The sequence below is a fragment of the Monodelphis domestica genome, chromosome 1, assembly GCF_027887165.1.
Source record: "Monodelphis domestica isolate mMonDom1 chromosome 1, mMonDom1.pri, whole genome shotgun sequence".
In the NCBI taxonomy this organism is placed as follows: domain Eukaryota; kingdom Metazoa; phylum Chordata; class Mammalia; order Didelphimorphia; family Didelphidae; genus Monodelphis; species Monodelphis domestica.
The window spans coordinates 751,244,919-751,267,494 of NC_077227.1; the positions used below are offsets into that span (position 1 = coordinate 751,244,919).

At 40.6% G+C, this 22,576-nt stretch overlaps 1 long non-coding RNA gene across 1 annotated transcript; it reads right to left on the minus strand.

The window, feature by feature from the left end:
- Positions 1-2,140: 2,140 nt before the first annotated feature.
- Positions 2,141-18,489, minus strand: LOC130453757 (uncharacterized). Its single transcript, XR_008911296.1, has 2 exons — positions 18,060-18,489; positions 2,141-4,272 (listed from the first exon to the last, which is right to left on the minus strand). It is a non-coding gene; the product is annotated as an uncharacterized LOC130453757 (long non-coding RNA).
- Positions 18,490-22,576: the final 4,087 nt, after the last annotated feature.

The following is a 22,576-nucleotide window of genomic DNA, read 5'->3' on the forward strand; positions in this document are numbered from 1 at the left end:
TAGCGGGTTTAGAATCAGAGTGCCCGGCTTCCATCTGGATTCTGAAGTCTCTTTTCTCTGTGTGTTAGCACAAATAATTCTCCCTCCTGGACCCTCAGTTTCATTATCCATAAAATGGGTGAGCTATATTTGATCATCACAAAGTTTCTGTCAAGTTCTAGATCTGGAGCTTGAGCTCCAGGATCCCAGCAGGATCTGTGCTATATATCATTATTATTATTATGAGTAATGTCAGAAATCACCTAGTTCAACCCATGGAAATAATGAATAGCAGTAAGTGCTCCAAGATATTCAAAGGCTAGAAAAATCTGGATAAAAGAATTTAGAGGAAGGTAGGACTGAAGCTGAGCCATGAAAAATAAGTGCCACCATATGGCATAGGAGAGAAGAAAGAAGCGGATCTTCCAGAAGAGGGTACAAATGGGAGGAACAACATGAAAGATGCTATGGGAATAAGAATGGATACACTATGTTCCTAGGACTGGCAAGAGACCAGCATGATGGATGTTGAGAACATTGAGGAAATGTATTGGAATGGGGAAGGTTGGGATGAGAACTTCTTATTCAGGTGAGAAACCTATGAGGTTATCTGGTCCAACAGGGACTTGAACAAATAACTCTCAATCATATCTCCATCATGAGGTGGATCCCACAACTTCTAGAGGCAGCTCCTTCCACTTTGGGGTAGTGGGACAAATATTAATGAGTTTTTCTTTGAATGATCTCAAGTTCATCTTTTGTGACTTCAGAAGATCATAGATTTAGATTTAGAAGGGACTTTGGAAGGCATCCATTCCAACCACATCATTTCATAGAACCAGGAGACTGAAATACAGAGAGATCACTTAACCGCTACATGGGGACAGGGCAGAGGGAATGCACACCAGCACATCTATTGGTCATTTCAGTTGTGTCTCATATGAGGTGTTTCTTGAAAAAGATCCTAGAGTGGCTGGCCATTTCCTTCCCCAGCTCCTTTTTCAGATGTTAGGAACTGAAACAAATAGGTTGATGTTACATGCACAGAATCACATGGCTGGTAAGTTTGTGAGGCTAGATTTGAACTCAGGAAGATTGGTCTTCTTGCCCTCAGGCCCCACACTCTATCCACTGTACCCAGTATTTCTATCTATCTATCTATCTATCTATCTATCTATCTATCTATCTATCTATCTATCCATCCATCCATCTATCTATCCATCCACCCATTCATCTATCTATCTATCTATCTATCTATCTATCTATCTATCTATCTATCTATCTATCTATCTATCCATCCATCCATCCATCTATCCATCCATCCATCCATCCATCTATCTATCTATTTATCTATCTATCTATCTATCTATCTATCTATCTATCTATCTATCTATCTATCTATCTATCTATCTATCTATCTATCTACCTTTCTACCTCTATCTAACTTGAGGAAATGGAATGGTGGCAGGGGTGCAGACAAATGATTGGTCCACAGAAATTGTTGGGGCAAATCTGATGGGGCAGAGAGGATCTGGGTTGATTTTTAAGTGTCCTGAGGGTAAAGGTTATCATTTTTAATCTCTGCCTTTCCAGGGCCAAACCCAGTGCAAGACTGAGCGACCCTGAGAGTGATTAATGAAAATTTCCCGAGTTCAATTCAATTACCAAGGGACTTGGTTACTTGAATGGATGGAAGATCAGATAGATGGGGGGAGGGTCTTCCAGCCCTGGGGTTTGTCTTGCTGGACTTAGCTGAAAAGGTGAATGAAAAAAGAAATGGCAGAACAACCAAGGCCAGTTTGGTTAGAATAGAAGGGACTGTGATTAGAAGGAAAAACAGATGATAAGGAAGGCTGGAGGCTAATTTTGTAATGCATCAAAGGCAAGACTATGATTTTTTTAAAAATCTTCTTCCCTGTAAGAAATGAGGAGCCATCCAAAATTATTGAGCAGGGGAATGAAGGAGCTATTCCGAGCCTGAACAAAATCCTTTAGGTAGATGAGGGGAGAATGGATCGGAGATAGGAAAACTCTGAGTCACTGAGGGCAGTTAGGAGACTATTAGATAATTCCTGTGAGAAGTACCTGGATCCTAAAATGAGATAAATGGAGAGAGAGAGAGACTGAGACCCAAGAGAAGAAGAAAAAGGAGTGACTCCACTTTATTTTGGGGAACCGAGATGGCTTCATTGAACAGGGAGCTCTGAGTTAAACTTTAAAAGGCAGAAATGGAGATATAATGCATTGTGGGAGGCCTGTTCTCCTTCTATGCTTTTTACATTTTTTCTAGCTTTAGTTTTACTGATGCCTTTTCTTTTTTCTTCCCTTTTGGCAGCACAAACATTTGTTGATGAAGGCATCAAATCCTGAAACCCAAAACACTTCCTCTAAGCAAAGAATCGCTGAACAAACCAAACTGACCTACACACATTGACCACGTCTGAAAGCACATTTCATTTGATACCCTTGGTCTCCCAACTCTGCTGAAATAATGGGAGAGGAGCTCCGTTTCATCTTACATCTGGAGTCAGGTCTGTGCACTCAGCTGAAGTCTTTTAGGGTTGTTTGCTTCCCATTGCAGTGGTCACTGCAGGTGTTCTTCTAGATCTGTTCATGCCCATCTCCACCAGTAAGACTTGACATGGACAGTCCCACATTTCTCTGAATTCTTCATATTTATCCATCTTACAGAATAGGAATGCCTCACTCTGTTCCAGTCCAGTAACTTACAGGCCCTCAGCCTGCGTCTGCTCCATTTGTTTCAAGGTGTGTTTCTTTCATAGAAAAGAAACTTTGAGGATGGCACTGCTTTTCCTCCCTGATGGGGAGGGGACATTCAGACTGAGTATTCTTATCTCAATGGGGGCTTCTGGGGGAAAAAGACCTGTTTACTGCTGGGGTATCCACTGGGGGGGATCCTTGGCCAGATGCTTATAGCTCCACACATGGCTTTAGAAGCTTTCATCATGAAAACTGTATTCTCTCTCTCTCTCTCTCTCTCTCTCTCTCTCTCTCTCTCTCTCTCTCTCTCTCTCTCTCTCTCTCTCTCTCTGTCTCTGTCTCTCTCTCTCTCTCTTTCTCTCTCTCTCTCTGTCTCTGTCTCTCTCTCTCTCTCTTTCTGTCTGTCTCTGTCCTGTCTCTCTCTCTCTCTGTCTCTCCCTCTCTTTCACCCCCCTTTCTCCTCTCTTCTCCCTATGTCTGTCTTTTCCTACTTTCTTCTTTCTAGTTCTCTTCCTCTCTCTTTTCCCATCTCTTTCTTTCTTCCTCTCTTTCCCTCTCTTCTCCCCTTTCTTTCCCTCTCTATCTTTTCTATCTTTCACTCTCTTCTGTCTCTACCTTCTTTTTTCTCTTTTTCTCCATATCTTTTCTTCTCTGTCTGTCCTCTCTCTCCTCCTCCTCTTTCTTCTCCTTCTCTCTCTTTTTTTGTCTCTCTTTTCCTACTTTCTTCTTTCTAGTTCTCTTCCTCTCTCTTTTCCCATCTCTTTCTTTCTTCCTCTCTTTCCCTCTCTTCTCCCCTTTCTTTCCCTCTCTATCTTTTCATTCTTTCACTCTCTTCTGCCTCTACCTTCTTTTTTCTCTCTCTTTCTCCATATCTTTTCTTCTCTGTCTGTCCTCTCCCTCCTCCTCCTCTTTATTCTCCTTCTCTCTCTTTTTTTTGTCTCTGTCTCTATTTCTCTGTCCCTGTCTGTCTCTATCTCTGTCTCTCTTTCTCTCTCTTCCTCTCTCCTTCCCTCTCCCTCCCTCTCTCTCAATGAGGTGGATTAAAGGGAGAGTTCAGAACCAAGACTATTAATCTTCTGGCAGTGTGCATTCAAGTCAGGTCCCTTTATCGGAAGTATTTGAGGCCCAGCAAAATTACCCCTTTGGCGAGTCGACTGCCGATTTCAAAGCCTGCGTTTGACTTTGGGAGCAAAAGCATTTCATGGAAGAAAAGCAGGCGGGTAATGAGTATAGGGTTACGTGAAATATATTCATTGTATGTAATTATGAGATTGTACAAAGAAACCATTTCAGTGTCAAGTACATATTAGTCAGAGAGATCCTCAGAGAGAGACCACATTTTTTTAAAGGTTTCTTTGATTTTCTTCCAATTCGGTTATTTTTAATTTTTAAAATTTCGGATTTGCACACACGTCCTCCCCTACAGGCGCAACATGGTGGGTGGGTTGGGGGAGGTGATCCTGGTCTCCATCAGCCTCTGGAAGCAGAGAAGGAACCTTGGAACAATCTGCCATTCTGGGAAGCCTTTGGAGACCATGCCAACAACTGACTATAGTCAGCTGCCCCTGGAACCTGCAAAGAGCAAGACAGAGAAGCTCATCACCCAGGGCTTCAATTATGCCAATGAGAGTCCAGATCTCTGGGAATATTGCATTTATTAGCATTTAGCAAACCAAGGGCCAGAGGGCCAAGAGAAGAGGGTTTAAATAAATCACTTTAAATCTCTTTGTTCTTATTTCTTTGGAAGGGTCCAGTAGAGGAGGCCACACAATTTCTGCTTGACTCAGAAAGCAACAATTGTCTCACCAAAAGCATCTCAAGGAAGAGGAAACTGGATGTATGGGAAATACTCTTCATTTGAGTTTACTTGGGTCTTATGATGTTGGTGTGTTGGAGGTAAATCCTGACAGTCTTAGAGGACCAGATCCTCAAGTCACAGAATTTTGGAGGTAAAGGTACCTCAGTGGCCATCGCCTCTGGCCCATATACACCAAAGGACCCCCATGAGGGCATCTTGGACAAATTGCCAAAAGGGAGTGTGTTTGTGTGTATGTGTGAGTGTGTATGTGTGTATGCATGTATAGGCATATATGTATGTGATATGTGCATATATAATATTCTCAACTACAAAATGTTATATAAGTGACTATTATTATTATTAATTATTAGACAAAAATGGCTAAGTAGACAGATAAATAGATGATGTATAGAAAAGATAGCTGGTTAGTAGACAGAGATACTCAATTAACTGTTTATTTTGTACCCCGATCTCTGGTCAGTTCTGAGATAAAGGAAAGGAGAATGGTTCCTGTAGTCAAGGACCTTACATTCAAATGCAGCAAGACAGTGAGAGATCTGGACTTCCCTACCACCTTGGTTTGTAGGTGCTATTATTGCCTCTTTCTTAGCATCCTTAGTTGAGGAAACTAAGACAGTGACTTGCCCAGGGACACCCAGTTACTGAGTATCTGGAGCTAGATTTGAGCTGAAGTGTTCCTGGCTCCAGGTCCAGGTCTCTATCTGTTGGGACTCCACTTGGCTACCAGAAAGGAGCTCCCTCAAAACTTCCTCCAACCCCAGAAATCACTCTGTGTGTTTTCGGTTGCTATTATACATTTACTTGTCTGTGTTCCCAGTCACATCCAAGAATCTAAGCTCCTTGAAGGAAGGACAATTGTGTTTCTTTATTTTTCTTCATTTTAAAAATCAAGTTTTTGCTTTTCCTTATGAACTTGAACACCAACAGCCATGAGTATTTCAACCTACCAGAGGACAAAGACTTCTGCTCTGTACATCAGTCTGATCTAAGTGTAGAAGACATTGATCATGGAAGCTCCAAGCTTAACTTGGTTGTCTGAGCCCTGGGCTAAACAGAGCTAAGTCTCTTATGCTTGTGTATTTAGCTCAAACATGGTGTTCCTTGGCCTAGACCAGTGGGGTCAGGTTTTGCCACTTAAGTATTACCAGGTTCTCCTAAATACCAGTAGATGCTTAAAAGACCCTTGTTGAATGGAAGCTTATTAATCATGCCTTTTGGCACACCCAGCCCTCCAGGGCCCTCTTCATTTCTCTTCCCGCCATCACCTCCTCTGATGACAAAGGCAACTTTGCCTGACTCTAGTCTTTCAAGCTGCTCTTCTCTTCTCCCATGGGCTTCATTCTTCTGTGACTTTTTGAGCTCTCACAGGTTATTGTCTACCTCTCTTATTCATCTCCTCTAACAGAGATCCTGATTTGGAGGATATGGGTTCAAATAGTGGCTCTGCCAAGAGATCTCAGGAGAGTCACTTTTCTCATCTTTAAGATGACTGGATGATCTCTAAGGGCTTGTTTGTTGTCTTTATTGTAGTTGCTATGCTGTTTGGTTTGGGGATCTCATTCTAGATCCTATGACCATACACTCTTAAAGAGTAGGGACTGCATTGGTTTTAATCTAGGAAACAAATTTTTCTCCATAAGATCTGTATTCCAGTTCTGCTTCTGGTCTGGTAGCCCTGGTCAAAGTCCTTAAACCTTGTTTAGGCTTAAGCCTTGTTTTCCTCATCTGTAAAATGGGGTGAAAATTCCTTCAATACCTACATCATCTGGTTACTGGGAGACTTCAGTGACATAATAGATATAGCATTTACCAAACCTTAAAATGATACATGAATAGCTATTATTATTAGATTATGATTATTACTATTTAGGGGTGGAGTCCAGACATGTTACTTTATTATGTTGGGAACTCATTGTATAGATAGAGATCAGAATTCCCCCTAAGCTTTGAGTATGAGAGGCTATGGTGAACTAAGAAGTTAAATGATTTGTCAGGGTCCCACAGCAGCATGTGGAAAGGACAGTACTTGAACCCAAGACTCCCTTACTCTAAAGAGGCTATTGTTATACATGTCTTTGTCTCTCTAGTTTTGCCACAGAGCTTATGAATAGCAGTCTAGGTTCCTAATAAATGTTTTTTTGGAAAGAATCACAAACTTCTGCCTTTCATTATGATTATTTTTATACCCAATATTATAGTGAAAGGGCTTGACCTCTCATTGCATTGGTACACAGACTTCCCAGGAGAATAAATTCTTCTTACCAATTCATATCAGCACCTTCTTTCCAACTAGGAATTTTAGAGGGCACCCTGGAGGTCTTGAAGGTTTAATGATTTGCCAAGGGACACATAACTTGTAGATGTCAGAGGTGGGACTTGAACTCAAGTCTTCCTGGCTTTAAAACCAGTTCTCTCTCTACTTTGGCATTCTACAAACATTATACACAATTGTGTATGTATATATGTACATATATATATAATATATAATAATGTTATATATAGTGCTACAACATCTTTCACTGCTCCTAAAATAATTACTATATCACTATTACTGCTTCCAAACAAATTCAAGGAGCAGTACTCTAAGATTAAGGTCCTAGAACACATGTAAAACCCAGTGAAATTGTGTGTTGGCTACAGGAGGGGTTGGGAGGAGAGGAGGGAAAGAATATGACTCCTGTAACCAGTAACCATGGAAAAATAGTCTAAATTGTCTAAATTAAAAAAAAAAAAGATTAAGATCCTTGAGAGTCATTTTCCCATATTCCCCTGATTTTGGATTCTCCAGTTCTGAGCACTAGACTTTACGTATTGCAGGCTCTCAGGAAATGCTTCTGAGGCTGAATTGAATCCTGGTGATAGAATCCATTGGAACACTTTATAACAAGAGGGTAACATTTGGGGTGGAAGGGGAATGGAGACAGATGATGCTAGGAAGAAGAATGTGAAACTCCAGAGGAAGAGGAGAGGACATGGAAGTGACTTGATCCAGCTGTGGTTTCCTCTCACTGGCTGATTTAGAGATTGCCTCTGATGAGGCCCCTGTTTTGATCATCCCTTTCCCCATGTGGTCTCTCTTGATGATTGAAAGCAGCAGTCAGTAGTGTTCCATCTGGGAGCTACGCTTTTCAGACGTTTGGAGAGAAGCTTGATCTGTTGAATGTAAAAGATATCATTTGTCTAGAAACCAAATTTGAGATCATCAGAGAAGACCACAGTCCTTGATTCTAAAAGCTACTGTTTTCAATGATATGAAAATATTATTTAAAATGGCACCTGTGAAATCTACAATATTAACAAGAAAAATCTAATGGGCTAAGTGGATATCTATCCATTCTCTATACAGAAATGCTGGTTAAATCAGCCCTGAAATCATTTTTTTAAGTTGTCATCTTTTATAGGGTTTGGAATCGTAGATTCAAGAGAGATTGTAATATTCTGTTCTGGGATCCCAATGACTTTCTATACTCTTACTTACTGACATCAACAACTCCCATATGTTCAAATCCCATCTCTATGGAGGCCATGTACAGATCTCTGCCTCAGCCTTGGTCTCCCTTCTCAAGTTCAGTCCTGCTTCTCCATGGTCCTTGTGCAAACATTGCAAACCAATGAACCAAAGGTATATGAAACAATATGACCAAAAAAGAACTTATTTTCCTCTATTCCCATTTCTTGTTTGAACTTTCTATTATTGCCATTCCTCTCACATATGTTCACAATCTTAGCAGCATGCTCAATTCCTCAATCTCTCCCTAAGTATCCGGTTAGTAACCAAATTCCTTCCCCATCTCTACTGTGCCTTTCCTCTTCTTTCTATTAATACAACCAGTACTTTAGTTCAAGCCCTCAAATCTTACCACAGATATTACATCATCCTCTTCTCTTCCATCTCTCTTCTCCAATCTACTTCCATCTCTCTTTCATAGAATCTTTCCCAAAGGGCAGGTATGACCATGTTATTCCCCTGCTCAATAAACTCTGGTTTTAATCATCTTATTATTAAAAATCCACTGAAGATTATTGGCTCCAGGGAAAAGTGATCTATGTCTGATCTATGTTTTAGAAATATCAACTTGGTAAATGGGTGGAGGACTGGATATGCATATCCAAGGATGCTCTTCTTTTCATACATGATGCCTTTGCATGGGGACTTGGTTTTTAATTATTTTCTCAGTTGGCTCCTTCTAGCTTCAATATGATCTTTCTCTAATTCCATTCCTATTCTTAAATTAGATGTTTGAGTTCTAGAAAAGTAGAGTGAAATGGGGGACTTAGAATGAAAAGATGGGTTTGAATCTCAGCTACCAGACTCCCCAGTTTGAAAATCACTCCATCTTTTTGTGTCTCTTTGCTCATCTGTCAAACTGGGATAATGGCACTTCCACAACTTCCTCTCTTGCTCCCTGAATGAAGATTTTTAAAATTTAAATCATTAGAAATCTCTGAACATTCTAAGATATGCTTGCACCTCAGTCAACTGCAGAAGTGACTCCGTGGTCAATATTTTCTGATATCCAGGACATTATTCATCCCCATACTTCAGGGTAAATGGGCAATCAGTGTCCAGGATGCTTAGATATTAGCAACAAGTGAAAGCCCAAGTCTTTTAGTAAAACTAGGAATCCTACTTTAGATGAAATTCTTCAGCAACATGGGGATTCAAGATTCACACCTGGATCTGAAGACAGAGAAATAAGACAACACCCAATTGACCAATCAAGGTTGGTTCTCTGCTTAATCTAGAACCCAGTCTTAGCTGACTATCTCTAATTTTTTCTCTCCTTTGTCCATTTGGAAGCATATTTTTATTGTTCTTTTTTCTCACTGCCTCCCCCTTTTCCCTATTATATTAAGGAGGGAGATCTCCCATCATTGTTTCTTTCTCTTGTAAACCTTGAAATTTCCAACATTCACAAGTCTAAGAAATTTCAAGGTTTACACTCTCCCCTATGCTATTTCTTCCTCCTGATTCTTGTCCTCCTCTCTTTCTTTTTTCTCCTCTCCTTCTTCCTCCCCCCTTCCTCCCTTTCCAATTCCTTCTTCTCCTGATGCATCATAACTCAAATTCCTACAGCACTCTAAGGTTTGTGAAGTATTTTCCATATCATGTCATTTGATCCCATGACAACGCTTTGGAAAAGGTGCCATAATCATCTCTGTCTTATAGATGAGGAAAATGAGGATCAGAAAGTTTAAGTGACTTGTAGAGAACAACCCAGCTACTACTAAGTGACTGAAGCAGAATTTCCTCTCAGGTCTCCCTGACCATCTCTGGTCATTACTCCATCCTCTGCACCAACTGGTTGCATTTTTGGCTTCTCTCTCCCACCCTTTTTCTTTTTATCTCTTCTTCCTGTCTCTGTCTTTGTCTCTTTCCACTTTTCTCTTCCCCAATCCATACTTCAACACTTTACCTCAGTCCTGATGCTTCTGTCTGCCTGTCATCCCCCACCCCCACCCTGCTCCATCCTCATATGGATCCAGTTTATTTGTCTTTGTTACAAACTTGCACATTGTGGGAATGTGGGGGGTTTGGAAAGTTGTGAAAGAGAAAGCATCCCAGGGTCTGGTTTCTGGTCAGGCAGGATTTATAGCTCTTTTCATAGAGAATGATCCTGGAGGAGAAGGGATGTGCTCCTTTAGTAAACATTCAGAGTCAATAGAACCTGAGGCTTTGCTGGGTTAGAATTTCATCAAAATATGTAAGCAAAGGAGTCCATCCAAGGGGAAAAGGCAACTCCTCCCCTCTCTCCATTTCTATTTCTGGGTCAGAGTCAGGAATTCAGATATGGATTTGAGATCCTTTGTGTAGGTAATCAAAGAGTGAGAGACCCCAACATCCAGGACTATTTTATTCCCAGTCCTAAAGTACATCAAAGGATCTGGAATCTCATAGGAACCTTTATGGAGGCAGATCACAGCCCATTCATACCTCATCATCCTGGGCAAGTTTCTTCTGTGTTCTCCCTTAATTCTGCACATGAAAGATTATCTGATATAGTAGGAACATCCTTCCCTTTCTCCTGACATTGTAGGGGTGCCAAGGAAAGATAATGTATGATAGGGAGAGACTTTAAGAACTGGAGCTATTATATTATGGATATACGGAACTCTCAGCAGAGAATACTCTCCCTACCATTGTAAGAGAAAGTTTCTTTTCTGCTTTATAAAGTTTTAGAGACCGGAGCATTTTTCACATGCCTAAAGCTTTTAGAGAGGAAGTCACTGGACCAAGGTCATATGACAAGGATATGTCAGAGACTGGATTTGAACTCAGGGTTTTCTGGCCACAAGATTAGATATCTAAGAACCACAGTATCCCTTTATATTAGAATCTTCAAATGTTCCAGTGGGATAAGGTCCCAGAAATCAGCAAGTTTAAAATTCTACTTCATCTCCAATTCCATATGAATGGCTTAAGTTAAGCCATTCATTCAATATCACTTAGTTAAATAACATCAGAACTAGCATTTTACCTGAGATCCTATGGTGTCTCATCCAGCACTCATTTCAATATGATAAAAGTGCTTTGTTAACCTTCAATTGTTTACAAATACTTTAATTTCTTTTCTCTTTCTTTCTTTCTTTCTTTCTTTCTTTCTTTCTTTCTTTCTTTCTTTCTTTCTTTCTTTCTTTCTTTCTTTCTTTCTTTCTTTCTTTCTTTCTTTCTTTCTTTCTTTCTTTCTTTCTTTCTTTCTTTCTTTCTTTCTTTCTTTCTTTCTTTCTTTCTTCCTTCCTTCCTTCCTTCCTTCCTTCCTTCCTTCCTTCCTTCCTTCCTTCCTTCCTTCCCTGTCCTTTTTCATTATATAATTGGTAACAGGTAACATATGATCACTGAATTTTAGAATTGAAATGGATCTTAATTTTCATTTAGTCTAATGTGTTAAAAAATGAAGAAAAAAATGCATCCAAATAAAATGAAACTTCCAATATAAAATACTCAGTAAGTCATTATTTGGCACTGGCATGAAGCCAATCTCTAATAGGTCCCTGAAACAGCTTCCTTCCCCCATGCTCCCTGATTGACCACAACTTCCCTCAGTCAACTTCCTGGTCCTGTCAGGTTCCTCTAGCTGAATGGGGTGCAATCAGAAAAGTCAGTATTATAGGTGGGGCCTCTCCAGAGTTGGTGGGTACCTGAGACTAGAAGAGATCTTGAAAACATACTGCCAAACCCAATCCAGATAGAGATAAGTGGAGGAGGAAAGACATATCCTGAGATGCTAAATGCCTCTCTCTTTGTTGCATAGCCTTGCTGTTTTGGGGTAAAGCAAGCCTCCTCTTTTGTGGAATATCCAGTGACTCACAAGGGAGCCTCATTTTATCTCAATATTGAACTGGAAATTGAATGAAGTGGCTGTTGGGTTGTGAGTGGAGCTTGTATGTATCACCTTCTCTGAGAGCACCTGATACATCCTGGTGACCCATCTCATGTAGAGTCAAATGGAGTGATTAGGAAGGTTTTCCTATAATCCCCTTTCTCCTCCAATAACAAGCTTAAATCTGCCTCTTCCCAACTAGCATCCATCTTTGTCCCCTGAGGACAGGCATGATCCGGTGAATTCTTCTTCCCCATGAAGCTTTACAATCCTTTGGACTCAAAGTCTTCTCTTCAGGCTGGACATCCTCCTATGACTGGATCTCAGTGCCCTCCTATCTGCTTTCCTCCAAATATCTTCTGGTTTATCAAAGTCCTTCCCAGAAGATGCCACATGCACCAGCATCAATGCTCCTGAGAGCAAGAATTTTCATTGGTCTCTCAATAAGCTGTATCCCATCAGGTCACTCCCCAATTCTTATTTCAACAATAGAACTTTCCACATGACCAAATGCACTTCATGTTCTGGGCAAGGATCCCTTATAATAGGTCCACCCACTACCACCCAGTTCCAATGCATCCCCAAATGTGCATAGACTCCTTCCATTTTAAAAATGGGCATGGATTATTATATTGGATAATATTGGATATTAACTTCAGGACTTCTTGCCCTCCTCGGAGGATTTCTGGAAGCCTGCAATGGTCAGATTGCCAGGAATCCAGGAGAACCTAGAATGGCAGAGGGAGAGGCAGACACTGAGATCACTGAGTCCAGGCCTCACCTTTGACAGGGGAAGGAACTAAGGCCTGAGAATGTGAAAGTCCTACACCTTTTGAGCAATGGAGTCAGAACTTCCCCCCACTCCCACACCATCACTTTTCCCACTGCTCCGTAGCATCTCTGGTGCCTAAAGGCTCCTTGATGGCTTTCCACGTGCCTGCCTGCTCACCCTACCTATTAGGCCACTTGAAATCTAATTAGGACACAAACCCCACAGATGCTGCCATTTACAATATCCAGAAGAAATAACAGAGATGAAGAAGACATGAAAAGATAATTTTGCTTATACAAAATAGCAGACTGAAAAATAAAACCAAGAAAAACAAACACACAGATGGAAAAAGGGGAGGCTGCAAAGCACAGCTGTGAGCAGGATTTAGCTCCCCAGATGCAGACTCCATGAGAAGGGGGGCTGCAGAGGCAGGGAGACCGAGGGGAAAGAGAGGGGTTTCTCCCCCCACTTTATCTTCATTCTTCATGAGAGTCAGATCACACACAACTATTGCAGGAGGTTGCACTTTCCCTATTGTCCAGCCAAGGTAACCCTTTTCCAAACTATCTTTTCAAGCCAACAACAGAATAACCATCAAAAGAGAAACCTTTGCCTTAAATAGATTCAGAGCTGAAAATGGTCTTAGAGAATCTTTAAGCCAACAGCTTTATTTCCCAATAAGAGCTGTCATTTATCTGCAGTTGTAAGATGGATAAAGAGGTTTCTAGGTGGTGCCATAGCTGTGACCTCCATTTTACAGAAAAGGAAACTGAGGCTCAGTGAGGGTGAGTGGTCACTTATTCAAGGTTAAAAGAATAGAAAGTTATAGTCAGGGTTTGAACACAGATTCTCTAAATGCAAATGTAGTGATCTTTCCACTAAATCCAAAATATATCTATTTCTTTCCTCAAAAAAGGGAAGAAAAAAATTCAATTCTGCATATTTCATATTCTCAGAGAACCTCAGAGCTGCAAGGGACCTCTGTGACCATCCAGTCAGTCAATCAATTAACCTAATCCATGAACATTTATTACATTTATTTATTTTTCTTTTATATTCTTTACTTTATTTATTTATTATACCTCTACTCCATACCAGGCCCTGTATTCAAGGCTAAGAAGCCAAGAACAGCTCCTACTTATGAGAAGCTTCTAATTGACCTGGAGAAGAATCTTTTATAAAAGCCATCTCTTACCAAGGGCCATTCAGTTCTGCTGGGAGCTCTATAGACTTCCCCAAGTAATCCTTTCCACTGGGGACAAGTTTTAGTTCTTAGGAAGTTTTTTTCCTGAGACTGAGAAAAAGTGTTCCTTTTCAAGTTCCATTATTGTTTCTGGTTCTGCCTTCTAGGACAAAACAACAATCTCTTCTCTCCTCTCCACAACAAACGGGAAGCCAGCTTGCTAGCGTACTTTGGAGCTTTTCCTCTACAGCCTGGAGATGCCCAGTTCCTTCCCCTGATCCTTGGATGTCATGGTCTGAACCTGTCTCACCATCTTGGTCCAGCTAATCAATGCCCCTGAACTATGGCCCTCCCACACTCGATACTATTTTGTTTCCAGGTAGGGAAAGGCTAGCTTCTCACCCCAGAAATAAACACCAAAGACTGAATGGGCTTAATGGATTTCTTTCAATGGAATCACAAGTGTATATGTGAAATGGACCAAGTTGGGCCAAGCAACGCTATTCCAAGTCTTCCTGATGCATTCTTGTAGGCTTGAAAGACGCTAAAGCCAACGACACATGTAAAACCCAGTGGAACTGCTCATTGGCTATGGGAGGGGGTGGGAGGAGGGGAGGGAACGGACATGAATCATGGAACCATGGAAAAATTGTCTAAACTAATTAAATAAAAAATTTCAAATTAAAAAACAGTAAAATCATAACTGTCAAAAATGATAAAGTATATGCATGAGGGTGATGGTCTTTCTTGACTTTATTGCTCACTACTTATATTATTTAAAAAAATTCTTACTTTCCATCTAATCATTACTCTATATTGCTTCCAAGGCAAAAGTTGGTAAGGGCTCTGTCATAGGGAGTAAATGACTGGCCCAGGGTCACACAGCTCAGAAGTATCTGAGGTCATATTTGAATCCAGAACTTTAGGTTTACTCTTTATCCACTGAGCTATCTAGCGGGCCCCTACTACTTAAATGTTCATTGCTAAGTGATTTCCCATGGAAAGGCCTCATTTTCTTCATCTGCAAAAGTGGACAAAGAGTGACATGAGAGCTCCCATTAAGATCTGTTATATTGGGAGGATGGGATTGGGAGGAAAGGAATCTCCTTTCATTGGAGGTCTGTGAGCAAAGGCTGGATACACAACCGTTGAGAATGTTATAGAGGTTGTCAGTAGAGGGATAAGGCTTAGATGACTTCTCCAGGAATGCCTTTGAGTTCTAAGAATCTGGCTTTCTCTGCCTAGTTGGGCTCTTAGCACCTTCGCTCTAAATGAGGTGTCCTCTCCAGCCTGTGGTGTTCTGGGTCCGAGACCTGCCAGGAGAGTGGGGAGCTGATCTCTCGGGGATAGACCCTCCCCAATCTGGGGTAATTTCCTCAGATTCCTGGAGAATGACTGCTCTCTGGGGAGAGCTCCCTTCCAGCCCTGGCACTGTTCACCCAAGCTATTTTGAGGAAGAGAGAAGCAGGAAGCCTAATGGTTTCCCAAAGCCACCAATGACAACAAAGGAGGTTAGCAAAAGTCATTAAGGAACATGAGAAACTGACTGGGGACATTTTTATAGAACAAGCCCCCCTGCATTTGTAAGTTATATAAAGCCCACAGGAAACCAAAGAGACAAGAACATCCATATCCTTCCTTTGTGCCCTTTAACAACGGATTCTCAGCTCAGCTGGCCTCTTAAAGGGATGATCCTCTCTGTTCCAGAAACAGAGACCTCCTTCCTGCTTGGGGTGGGGGGAGAAGAGGGACCCATTGCTGATGTAACCCCTATTCTGAGGTTACTTTCCTCACTCCCACTACTGTGCTGGACTCACCCCTCCTTTCCTCAGGGATGTAGGTGTAACCCAAAGTCACTGAGATTGTCTACTATTGTCCCTTAGGAGCCCCCACAAATGTTTTATGCAGTAATGACCAGTCGGATTTTACTAGCTTTTAGAGAAGGTATTTAATTTTTTTTTAAATACAGTTAAAATCAATGTCACAGAGACATTTATTCAAAGTAGAGATGAACTAAACTGTCCTATGAGACCCCTGGAGAGTTGGGGATCAGCCATAGAAAGTGCAGGTGACGAAAAAGATCATCTCGAAGCTCCAGGGAAAGGAGCCATACCCTCATCTTTCTCTGGGGCTTGGGCTTAGGGTTGGGGTAACCATTTCAGGATTTCATGTCACTCCTTCCCTGTTATCAGAAAAGGAATCTAAAACCCCCATTGCCCAGCCCTGACCCCTCTTCTATCTTGGAACCAATACACAGTATTGATTCTAAAGTGGAAGGTCAGGGTTGAAAAAAAATTAAAAGAATCTAAGGTCTTTGGAGTTCACCTGATTTAACATCTTTATTTTCCACAGGAAGAATTTGAGGTCTAAAAAATATGAAGAATAAACACATAAAAAGGCACTTCCCAGACGAAATCATAGAATGTCAGAGCTCCTGAGGAACCTCAATATTGCTTGTTTCCATATTTCAAGGAAGAACTTGTCCCCTAGAGAGAGTAAACTGGTTCACTCGAGATCATACAAATGATGAGTGTCAGAAGAGGAATTCTCTTGGCTTCATAGAATGTCATATCAAAGGCATTTAGCTTAAACAAGAATCATCTCAACAATATCCCCAACAAGTGGTTACCCATTTGCAACTTGAAGACCTCCAGGGATGATACACTCAATATTTCATAAAGTAACTTACCTTACTTTTGGAACTGTGAAGGAAGATTTTCATCATCACCGCCATCATCATCACCATCATCACCATCACCATCATCACCATCATCATCACCATCATCACCATCATCATCACCATCATCACCATCATCATCATCATCATCACCATCATCATCACCATCATTATCATCACCATCATCATCATCATCATCATCATCATCATCATTTTAGACATGGATTTTGTAAACATCTCCCCTCCCTTTATGAAGGAAACAGTAAGTTGAATGACGTACCCAATTAGGTCTTACAACTAATTCATGAAAGAACTGGGATGCCAAGTTCCAAGGACTGCTGGGATCTTTGAGTTCAAAGGGAACTGGTCTACTCCATAAATCCCCTGGCTTTGTTTGAAGATTCTCAGTGAGAGAGAGCCAACTCTCAAATAACTAACCCAATGGACATTTAATATGCCCCCATTAATGGTAGGATATGATCAAGTTACAAGACATTCTGGGGAAGAAAGTCAGGAGATGCTGAGAGTGGGGAGAATAGGCAAAGTTTTCCTTGGAAGGCTGTGTTGGAGCTGAATCTTGAAGAAAAACAGGAATCCTGGGAGGTTTGTCATCATCATTTTATGCTCAGATTGTCTGTACTTTCATGGTAACTTCTGTTCCCTGGTCTTTTATTCATTTATTTCTTTTTAATATATAACTATTTCATTATAAATGTTTTCTTTTGCAATCCTATATATTATGCACTTAACCACAAGATTCTAGGAAGGGGCTGATAGACTTTAGCAGCCTGTGCATGGGGTAAATGACAAAACAAAATAAAGGTTAATAAGTAGTTATTTGAATCTAGCCCTGACTCTCTCTTTTAGTTAACAAAGGGGCACCACGAATAGACTTCAGAGAGGCATGGAGTTAGTTCATATTCTTCATCAGAAATTTAGTGTGTCCCTGGGCAAGTCACTTAACCTCTGCTTGCCTCAGTTTCCTCAAGTACAAAAAAGGGATGATAATGGCATCTACCTCCCAGGGCTAATGGGAGGAAAACATGATAAGATTTGTAAAGCATTAGGACAGGTCCTTAACAAAAGCTTGTCCCCTTTTCCCCCTACCTTTCACTTAGAACATCCAGAGACCAGGAGAGTAACATATCTTGGCCAAAATGATATAGTGGGTAGGAAGTAAACCAAGGATTTGAGTGCAGATTATTTGACTCTAAATCTACATTGTGTGTATTGGTGGGTATGTACACACACACAAATACACATAGAAATCTATATCTATATCTATGTCTATGTCTGTATCTATATCTATATCTATATCTATGTCTTATATATATATATATATATATATATATATATATATATACAGAGAGAGAGAGAGAGAGAGAGAGAGAGAGAGAGAGAGAGAGAGAGAGAGAGAGAGAGAGAGAGAGAGAGAGAGAGAGAGAGAGATTTAATGAACTCTTCCGGATATAGAATTTAGAGGCAGAGACCTTAGAGATCGCCTGACTCATTTCTCTCCATCCCCCAAAGCTTCCGTCCAGCCCATCATCTTCTTGATGAGGGCACAGAGAGGGGGATAGTCTTACCTCAAATCACAAAACTTGGGCTTGAGCCGAGCTTTAAACGAAGGTGAGCTGGCTTCCCCTCCATGGATTCTATGTCCTGGGTCAGCCAAGATAGACGCATTCAGTGGAAAGCAATGAGTGTATCATCTGAGCCCTGATTCCTCCAGACATTAAGGAAGCGGGATCTGGTCCAGGCTTCCCCATCTCACCATATTGCCCCTTCCCTGTAGTACTCTTAGTGAGGTCTGGGTTACTCTATCCCTGGCTTCCCCCTTTGTACTGACACCTTGTGGTGGCTTTGAGAACTGCAGGTGTCATCCTTTCAAAAACATTGTCTCTGGCAATCCTCCTTTCACAGAAGAGGAAACAGGGACTTGGAGAAGTGGAGAGGCTTGTGAGACAGCAAGTGGCAGAGATGAAATTCCAGTTTAGGTCTGGAGGGGAGCACAGTCACTCTCACATAACTCAGCCTCCAGGCTGGCATTTTTTACCATTCAAATATTTAATCATAATAGAAAAAAAATTCTTAAGTTTACTTATTTTATTCTTGCTTCTTGAATGTTGTCCCTGTTGCCTTTCTTCAGGGCCTCCCAAGTCCTGCTTACTCTTAGATAATCATCATCAGCAGCATAATTGAATGGAAAAGGAAAGAAAGCTTGAGATGGAGCCAAATGAACTGGGCTTCTGAGTTTGCCCTGTGACTATTAATGTCATTCCAACTCTTGCCTCAGTTTCCTCATCTGAAAATGAAGAGAATAGGTCAAGTGACCTCTAAAGTACCTTCTAGCACTATATTTATGCAGTGATTGATGTTTGGGAAAGTACTTTATATGCAATATCTTTTGTCATCAGAATTTTGTCGAGGATTCTTTAGCATCTTCTACCCAGAATGCCATCCTACCATCCTATGTAATAATATTTTGAAGAGAAGGAAGAAAAAAAAAGAGAAAAAATAAATCAAGTCGACCTGATGAATACACAGCCATGGCCATTTTTGTAACTTTCTAACATCCTCTTGAATTTTTAGGAATATTCTTGTTCTTTCTATTTTCCTGATGGCAGTCATTATGCATATTGTTTTCTTGGCTCTGCTGACTTTGTTCTTCATCAGTTCATGTAGATATTTCTACACTTTTCATGAATGAATGAATATAATCTATGAGCATGTAGTCGATTTGGGGAGGCTGCTGTTATTGTTTTTGCTGTTTGTCCTTTGTTTACAATGAGGACATCATAGGGTCATGCCTTGTCTTGTGGGTGAATTGGGTTTAAGTGAAGCAGAGTTATGCGTGCAAAGTCATCAGCCTCACCATTGATGACTCAGTCATCCAAGTCCAAAGGAAAGAAAAAAGTCAGGATGACTGGCAATGGCCTTGGATATGGTGGACCACCTTGGCATCTTTAATGTCTGACCAATCTTTCAGTATTCCATGGTGACTGCTTCAGCCACTTTCATGACCATTAGAATAAGTCGGTTCCTTTACTTACTTGGAGTAAATATTCCTCTAACTAACCAATGGGTTCGAGGCCTGTCAGTTAACCTTAACTCAATTTAGAAGAAGTTCACCAGGGTATAAGGCCACTGATCAAGTTTCTTGGAGCCACACATGAGAACTGAGCAGATAGACACCAAACTTGATGAACATCCCTGGAAAGGGCCACGTAAGCCTTTACACCACAGGAGCTAGTCCTCTTTCCCATGATGATCAAATCCTTATGCAGAAATGATTGAAGGATATGATCAAACAATTCTCAAAAGAAAAATAGCAAACTCTTGGCAATCTCATAAAAGAGAGCTTCAAATCACTAATGACTGAGAAATTCAAATAAAAAGAAAAACAGAAGTTTTCCTCAAAGAGCAATTAAAGAATAAGAAATAGAAAACATAGAAATAAACACTTTGGAAAGGCATATATACTTTTTGGATTTGTGAATTTTTCAGTAATTCCAGAAAAAAAAACTTTTTTTTAACAAAATCATCAATCAGCTAACATGTTTTTTATGAACCATACAGGTACAGAATGAAATGATAAGCCTGGGGTCTATCACTTCAGGCTGCCACCTTAAATCCAAGCCTCATTTGAAAGGAAGAGCCAAACCTTTTTCTGACCATTGACCTGGTGACTTCTCTAAGGGGGAAAAAGGGTTAATTTTAAAAGGGTTAGGCTTGATTATTTAAGAATTTGGTCACCAGAAATTTAATTAATTCTAAAGAGATTTTATTTGCATTTTATTTACAAAATGTAGAAAGAGTAAAGCAAGAAATCAGAGAAAGGATAAGGTAAGATATCTAGCCTGAGCACTAAGTAATTTACTCCTGACCCCTCCAGGCAGGGAGAATTAGTTTTACCTGGCCTCGGCAAAGCCGAGGAAGTCTCTTCAGAAAATCCAGTAGTTAAGAGTCAGCTTTTCACTCACCAAGTGTCAGTCCAGTCAGCAGATCCTTCTGCCCCTCTTCACCATATCCTCAACTCAAAAGCATGAAGAATTGCATCCAACAGAAGTAGAAGTCCAAGTTGAACTCCGCTCCAAGAATCTCCAAACTCTGTGTAGAACTCTCTCTTTTAAAGGCATTTTCTCTTGTGTCATTTCCCCTAATTCCACATCTACCAAACACAGCTGATGCTCTGCTCTAAGACTGCCCAGAAGACAGTTAATGGATTCTGATTCATTACCCACTATTGCACATGTGGGTCACAGACCTCCCACTTCATGGATAAGTGCGATATTTGTACTTTTGGTGATTAGATCTAAATGGGCAGATCTTCACGCTTAACTTTTAAGTACTGTGTTTGCACTTTTTTGATTGAATCTAAAAATAGGCACGTCTCCATATTTTACTTTTAAGTAGGGTATGTACACTTATGGGGATTAAAATCTAAAAATAGATATGAGTTACAATTTAAATCTTCACAATCAGGGAAGAGCTAAGTACCTTCATTGTTACAATCAGGGGAAAGCCAAATTCAATCTTTACACTTCCTTCTCCTGCTACACAATGCATCCCTTGAGAGAAGGTGCAAGGGGCCAAACTGGGCATCTTCCTTCTGCTCTTAAAGTGATAGCATGTATCCATACCTGCAGAAAGCAACTTCTACCTCTTGCTGCTAATCTGAACTCCCAACAGAGATGTGGAAAACATCTCATGCAAATAGGAGCAACCTTCCCTTTGACTTCAGGAGCCTTCCATCTCTTGCTGTACTTGGGAAGAGGAAAGTCATTAGGAAACCAGACTACCTTCAACTGCTGTGCTGGCTTAATTTTCATCATCTAATGTACCATTTCTTTTCTAATCTCCACTCCGTGAAGGTAAAAGGAGTACTGAAGTGGGCCTTCTATCTGACCATTTGATCTTGTGGCTCCTTCAGTTTCTTGGAGCCACACATGAGAACTGAGCAGATAGACACCAAACTTGATGAACATCATACTGCACTTGTTTCCAGCTCAATTTCCCAATTCCTTGAGGAATGATGTCCTCCATTCAATGATGAACATTCTTATACCTGGTTCAATCTTTCATATCTCAGTGATTCTGGATGTCTGTAGACCATTATCCCAATCCCATTTTCCATCCTTACCAATAATTTCTTGTTCCCTTCCTCCTCAACCTTCCTATCCTGGAGTTTCAATCAAGTCTACCCCCTTTCACTGTACCCTATGAAATACCTCTTCCAAAAGCAACACATTTCCCTTCATCTCAAATCTTTTCTTCTCCCACTCTTTCCATTCAATGAGCTATTATTGAAAGCTGACTACACAGTCTCTTTGGCCACCTTTTACAGTACTAGCTGTATATTCACTCATTCCTTTCAGGTCACTGTCTGAGGCAGGGGAATTAGAATATTTCCTTCTCCCCTTTATCACTTCCATTTCCTCTTCTTGCCTCTATCACTCAGTAACCTCCCCTCCTTTGAAGTTCATACTGTTGTCATCTATCACTCAGTTAAAATCCTGGTAGCTATTATCTACAGATCTTTCTTATGCCCTTTCCTTCCTCAATGACTTTGATACATGACTTTGTTTTCCTCTTTTCCTCAAATCCAGCTCTCATGTCAACAAACTTGAACAAATATATTGACTCCCTCAAACAATCTAAATACTTGGTTTGTCCACTTACTTTTTTTCCCAAGAATGACTTCTCTACTCAATTTCAGTCACATAGAGAGATAGCCATATCTTTGATATTGGCATCTCTCACATTTGTACCATCTTAATATTCAATATTTTGAAATCCCCTTATTTTACCATTGTCTATTGATTTTTCACTGCTTCCTCTACTTTCCCTTACTGTACCATATTCTTCATCAGCCCTGTGACCTTTAATCTCTTGACTCCTCATTTACCTCCTAGGACTTCTCCCTTGCACTAGCCACTGTCTTCTTTCTTTTTTCTCCATTCTTACCCAAAGACAATTCAACTTGACACTATCCTCTTTTCTTGCATTTCTAATCACCATTAATATATTAATTGCGCCCTGTCAAGCCACATTCTTCAATCACTTCTACCATTTGTAATATTAAAACTTATACTCACTCAAC